Here is a 6,771-nt window from a genome sequence, read left to right on the forward strand (position 1 = left end):
ACTATTACAGGCCTCTCTACCACTGAGCCCAGGTATGGCCTCAGCATCCCAGGTCCCACTACCAACCAGTTGGAATTAACACATGAGATGAAGCCTACTTATCACCCTTGGACTAGAGAATGAAAACAGTGGTGTTAACTTTAAAAGGTTATAGTGGAATGGAAACATACTTCCTGACAAGGAAGAGATTGCCTTGACCAGGAGTAAGAGTTTACTTTCTATGAGATTAAGACTTGGTTCTGAAGAATCAGGACGGAGAGTCTGAGTAAGAGGAAGACAAAGAATGGTAGTGACCAGGTCTGGCAGCCTGAGGGGCAGGTGCGGCCAGGGATGCAGCACAGTGAAGAGTGGGAGATGAGAGAAAAGCCAAAAGTGGCTTCTTTCACAATTCCCTGGGGTCATGACACTCTAGCTCTGTCTTTCCTTAGCACTATCCTGAGGAGTTCGGTGGAGAATGACTTAGAATGAGGGCTCTGAACAGTGAGTCAACTGCCACTTCCTGCATTACCTGGACTTTTTGGGAAGCTTTCCACCAAATACCTGTTAGAGAACCCAGCCGCATCCACCTTGTGACAACTAACAACATGGTGCTTTGAAGCAAATCTGAATAAACAGTTGAACGTCCATGTGCCGATCATTCTAGCAAAAACAGAAATAAAGCTTTTAGTGACTTCAGAGACAGTGAGGTTTGTGGCCTTACAACGAATGGCTTGAAGTCTCGTGAGTGTAGCCAGCCAAATCTGGGAACTTCCACTTAAAGTTCTCTGATAAAGTAACTTAATGATGGGGATAATTTTATTGGCCCATTTAATAGAATGATAAAGACCATAAAGCAATCTCACAAATTGGCACTTTCTTTTTTACTAAATGTGTGGTCTTGGGCAAGTCTTTCTATTTCTCCATTTTCTTGCCTATAAAGATGATTCCTTTCATAAAAAGAAAAGTGACAGCAAAATGTATTGAATATATACTGTTTGCAAGACACTGAGGTTGATCCTGGGGAGTCATCAAAGATGGAATAAGCATAGATAGTGGTCTCAAGGAATTTAAGACTTAACAAAGAAGAATAAAGACAATCAGAGCAGTAACAATACAAGGCAGACCAGGAGATGGGTTTCAAGAGAAATGCAAAAATAGAAATGGTAGACGATAGATCACTGACCGCTCACCAGTCATTGAATTTATTTGGGTTGGAAAGGTGTTCAGTAAGAGCTGGTAGAGGTGATTTTTCATTTTTAGTTTTATTTTTGCTAGGGGAGAAATAAAAGGCTGATTCCACATATTTTATTCTCTTATGCATTATTCATGGAAGAAAAAAACAGTGAGGTGGTAAATAGTTTGAAATTAATACATATGAGGCTGTGGTGTATGTTTCAAAATTATGAAGAGCTCAGCCACAATACATTAACGCTGGGAAACGTCAAACTTCCACCGACATAAGCCAGAGGTTGGGAACTAGTAATGGTGTCGAACAAGGAACAGAACACAGGTCTGATGTCTTCAGATCAAACCGTCTGCTCACTAGAGGCAGGCTGCCGATGTGAAAGAAACTTTAACCTTTTGTCACTTTAAGAGACATTTACTCTTCTTTTGACTCCAAGCTGAAAGAAGCACTGAAGAATTTTAGGCAAGCTAAAAATAAACTGGGGATTTCCCTGGTGGCACAGTGGTTAAGAATCCGCCTGCCAATGCAGGTGACACGGTGTTCAAGCCCTGGTCCGGGAAGATCCCACATGCCACGGAGCAACTAAGCCTGTGCGTCACAACTACTGAGCCTGCGCTCTAGAGCCCGCGAGCCGCAACTACTGAGCCCGTGTGCCGCAGTTACTGAAGGCCGCGTGCCTAGAGCCCGTGCTCCGCAACAAGAGAAGCCACTGCAATGAGAAGCCGGCGCACCGCAACCAAGAGTAGCCCCCGCTCGCCGCAGCTAGAGAAAGCCTGCGCAAAGCAATGAAGACCCAACGCAGCCAAATAAATAAATAAATGAATAAATAAACTGGTCTTCTATAGTCCTCTTCCTTTCAACAGTAGGATTCTACTGTTGAATTAACAAACTTATTTAAATGAAAATAAAATTGTGATCAGTTTCCTTACGTCTTCCTTCTTCTCTCTTCTGTTGAATCCCACTGTAATTTGCTAGAATTTTATTTTGTTGATTAACACACCTCCCATCCAATGGGTTTCATATTTCTACAGTTTTGCACACATTTTTTCCCCTAGAACATGAAGAGTAACCCTAAGAGAAGAGACCCGGTAGCAAGAATTCTCTATCTACATCTCTTCTTATTCACCTTAAACATGGAGCAGATTACTATATTTGAAATACACATGTTTAGCCTCAACTCAGCTGAAATACATTGAAAATGAAGTCAAACAGAAATAGAAGAAATCATGTCACTGATATTTCATTCAAACTGCTTTTCTAAATTAAGAGTTTCAAATGCACTATGATAGCCTAATTGTGGTTGTATCATCATTTCTAATGTATTAAAAAATTTTAAATAATTTACTGTAAACCACATAATAACTTAAATAGGGCTGAAACAGAGCCCAGAACTGGTGATTTCTAATGAGAAGGGGCACCTCTGCCCTACTACATAAGATGTCACATCACCTGGCTTGTCCAATTGTCCACATTTACAAGCCTGCAGACTCCCTTCCCAATTCCTACTAAGTAATGCATTTTATTGCCAATGAAACCCTTATTTCCTGTTCTCATCTGTAGGACTAGACTGGTTCTTTTGTCATTAGAGCCACAGAATATATATCTGAATTTTAATATATATGATAAATATACAAACAGTATGCTTTTGTCTCAGTAATGTATTTCATTTATTTTTGAAGTATTTGATGGGCATCTTTATTTATCTTTTAAATTTATTTTTGAAATATTCTCCTATTCATTTGGAGGTTTACAGCTATATCCTTTTGCATTGGTTTGAAGCTGTCTTCCTCCCTTTCTTTTCCTTGCTTGCTTCCTTCCTTCCTTTCTTTTCTTCTCTCCTTCTTTCTTTCCCTTCCTTCCTCCCTTCGTGCCTTCCTTCCTTCTTTTCTTTGTGGGATTTCTATTATTTTATAAAAATTAAGTAACAAAAACTTAGAAATCTAATAAGAGTCTCAGATGCCTAAGTATTTTCCCTTAAAATGTGACTAACCTTGCTTAACATTGCATTCAAGAGTCAAGTTCAGACTAAATTATTTGGTGTCAAAGACAAAAACAACAGCAAAAGTCTACTTACCAAATGTCAGGAGGACAAAGCAGTGGGTGAGATGCCTTTTCTCTCTCTCTCTCTCTTTCTCTCTCTCTCTCACACACACACACGCATACACATAGCTCACTTGATAAATGGTTGGCAATTTTTGTGGTGAATACTCTGGGGCGTGCTATTTAAAACAGACCTTATTCAAAGCTTTTTTACTTGAAGTAGGTCATTCTATACTTTTCAACATTCAGATACAATATTCTCTACAAAATCTAGGACTTTTGAGGGGAGAAATTAAATTCACTTCATCAAATAATGTGTTGACAGTTTCTTATTATAAATATTTTAAAATATTTACAGAGCTGAAAGAAATATATCTTTATCACGTTTCTGTTTTATGTCAGGCATCTTACATTGAGTCCAGCACCTGAAGATAGACTTTGTAGATTGAAAACTGAGCCCTGTCACCCTCCACCTGCATGAACTGGGCAAATTAATCTTACTGTATCTTGGTTTTGCCATCTGTAAACTGGGGATAATGACAGGGCTCAGTTCATCTGCAGTTGTGAGCATTAATTAGAGAATACCATACAATATTTAGCACAGTACCTGGTCCTTAATCAGCATTCATTCTTACTGTTGTAGTTAGCTACCTTCACTTAGAGTAGCTCCCGCAGTCCTTATTATCCTGTGAGACAGGCATTATTGCATCTATTTAACAGATGAATAAACACATAACCAGTGAAGTTTAGTAACTGACCCCAAGTCCCAGAGCTTTGCACCAGCAGAGCTGGTATTTGCACTTCATCTGTCTAGTTCTAAAGCCTATGCACCTCACTGTACTGAGTTCTGCCTCTGCATATAGATTGTAAATCATTATAGTACATTTTCTATATGATTTTTGACTTTTAGGATAAATTAATAAACTTGAATTTATCAGGTATTCCAACAACCAATTAATTCCAGCAACAGGAATATTTGTGGCCATTCTAAACTTTTATGAGAAAGAAACAGATGATAAAAAAATCAGTTGATAGGGAAATTTAGCTGAAGAAGATGGAGGAGAAAAGAAAGGAAGAGGAAGAGGAGGAAATACACACACACACACACACACACACACACACACCCCAAGCATGAATTCCAAAGTGCATTTCAAATTTGGGACAGATTCAAACCAATCTCTTGCCCCATTTACATTATGCAAAATTATTTTGAAGGCATCACAGTGTGGCTTGAAGAACACAGACTTTGGAACCATATAGAATCCAGTTATTTGAAATCCAGCTCTGCTGACTTTGGGAGCTTCAGCCTCTGTTTTCTTATCTCTAAAATCAGGGCAATAGTATATGCTTCATAGGTCTGTTAAGAAGATTAAATGAGACCAGGTTTGTGAAATGCCTGGGATGGTGCCTAGGACAGATATGATGCCCAGTGAATGTCAGGCTCTCATAGCATACATAGCTTTTATAATAATTTTTTGAGATTGTATAAGGTTCTCAAAAGTCTCCTTAATAATGCTAAAGGATGTTCAATATTAGCATGATCACAACACTGTGGAATTTTAGAGATGGATGGTAAATTAGAGAGTTTTATAGTTCAATTACTTCATTTTATGTTTGAGGAAATTGAGACCCAAAGAGACTAAGGGAACTGCCCCAAATCACATAGCTAATTATAACCAGAGTTGGGACTAGAACCTGGCCTCTTAATTAATGGTTCCCCTAATATTTTTAAAGTTTTGAGTGAATGATCATACCACTTGAGCAATAGATTATGAAATATGATTATCTGTGAGTAGAGTTTAGGATTTCAAAGAACAATTTTAATAAAGTTAGACATATATTTAATGATAGCCATAATTATTATTGTGCTGCATGATAACACGGCATAATTGTAAGTAGTTCATATTAAAGTGTCGTAATTATTTTGTACCACCAAGCCCAGAGAGGGGAAAATAAAATGAAGAAGAGCAGGAAACTACTCGGAGTGCCTCTTTGCAGGCCTGTGAATCTGGGGCCTTGGTAGTTGTGGTTTTCTGACAAAAGGTAGGGGGGCTGAGAGGTGGTTTTGGAGGAAGGGACAGGAAGTTCTCTTGAAGGTGAGGTGAGGGACAGGCACTCACCTCCTTCTGTATTGGAGGAATCAGCCAGTATTCTCCTCTTCTTTCTCCATCAGCTTCTTGCTGGGATCTGGAAGTTTCAGCTACCAGAACCCAGTCCTTAGTCAGCAATGCCAGAGTCAACACCTAGCGTGGAGTGATGGACTAGCTTTTCTTTTAGCAAAACTATCACCTGTTTTCTAGTATCACTGTGTCTGGACTCTCAACACTTCGTAGTCATCGTCCTGATACACTGAGGTATCTTATTGGAGACAAAAGTGCCTCCTCACATGATTGTTATGAGAAACAGAGGTACTTTATGAAAGATACCTGGATGGAGCAGAAACTTAGTTAATGGTGACTGAGATCATTATTTAAATGGGCACAGTTCTTTTGGTCAGTATGAGATAGGTAGCCCAGAGTTCCTGAGGTGGGCATGGAAACTAGGACACTTCTCATGACCTTGTTATAGTTGATCGGTGATTCATGGATTGTGTCTAGGGTAATCTCTGTCCCCAGGAAATGTAGCTAACTTCAAGATCTTATTTCTAAGGCATTCTGGATAATGGGATTTTATGGAAAAAATTTTTCACCGCTAACAAATTAATAAATCATTGGACTGTTGAGCCTTTTCTTAATGAACCCAACTTGAGCACAGAAATAGCTGGTCTTTTCAGAGCTGGCCTAGTGGTTGTAGGGACCAAAGGCAGTGTGACTGTCTCACGTGTGTTTAGTTCCTTGCCAGTAGGATATCATTGAGAGAGACATATTATTAGTATTGCATGGTCCTATTGCCTGAACCCAAAGACAATGGCACTGGGTCTGTGGCCATGGCTGTATGTAGCCATGGAATTGTTGATTTGGAATCGATCTCTAAAATATGCCCAAAGAAAGACGGTGGGTCCCAGCCCTCATCTTCTTTGAGACAAGGCAGGAAAGGAGTTCCTCAGAGCAACAGCATATTAAGGAGGGGCTCCTCACCCTGGTGGGTGTTCCAGGATAACATCATATATACTGATATGAATATTGATATCCAAAACAATACAGATGCCCTTACTAATACCAATATTCTATTAATGTTGATGCCAAACACCAATTCCAATATTATTAAATGCCAATACTAATGCTCCTACTATTTCTGATACAAACTATCATTTCCTGAGCATTAATATATGCCAGACACTATGCCAAGAACTTTGGAGGTAATATCACATTTAATCCCCACAAGACTTTTTTTTTTTTTTGCGGTACACGGGCTTCTCACTGTTGTGGCCTCTCCCATTGTAGAGCATAGGCTCCGGATGCGCAGGCTCAGTGGCCATGGCTCACGGGCCCAGCCGCTCCGCGGCATGTGGGATCTTCCCAGACCAGGGCACAAACCCGTGTCCCCTGCATCGGCAGGCGGACTCTCAACCACTGCGCCACCAGGGAAGCCCGTCACAAGACTTTTTTGATGATAGAATATATAGT

General features: G+C 39.8%; 1 protein-coding gene across 1 annotated transcript in view; it reads right to left on the reverse strand.

Moving 5' to 3' along the window:
• RAP1B (RAP1B, member of RAS oncogene family) overlaps positions 1-3,267 on the reverse strand; it is a 64,961-nt gene extending 61,694 nt beyond the window's left edge. Inside the window, exon 1 of the mRNA XM_060306080.2 lies at positions 3,240-3,267. The gene's annotated coding sequence lies outside the window, so the exon portion shown is untranslated. The remainder of the gene's footprint in view (positions 1-3,239) is intronic.
• Between the last annotated feature and the right edge of the window lie 3,504 nt (positions 3,268-6,771).

The sequence above is a fragment of the Globicephala melas genome, chromosome 10 (assembly GCF_963455315.2).
Source record: "Globicephala melas chromosome 10, mGloMel1.2, whole genome shotgun sequence".
Taxonomy (NCBI): domain Eukaryota; kingdom Metazoa; phylum Chordata; class Mammalia; order Artiodactyla; family Delphinidae; genus Globicephala; species Globicephala melas.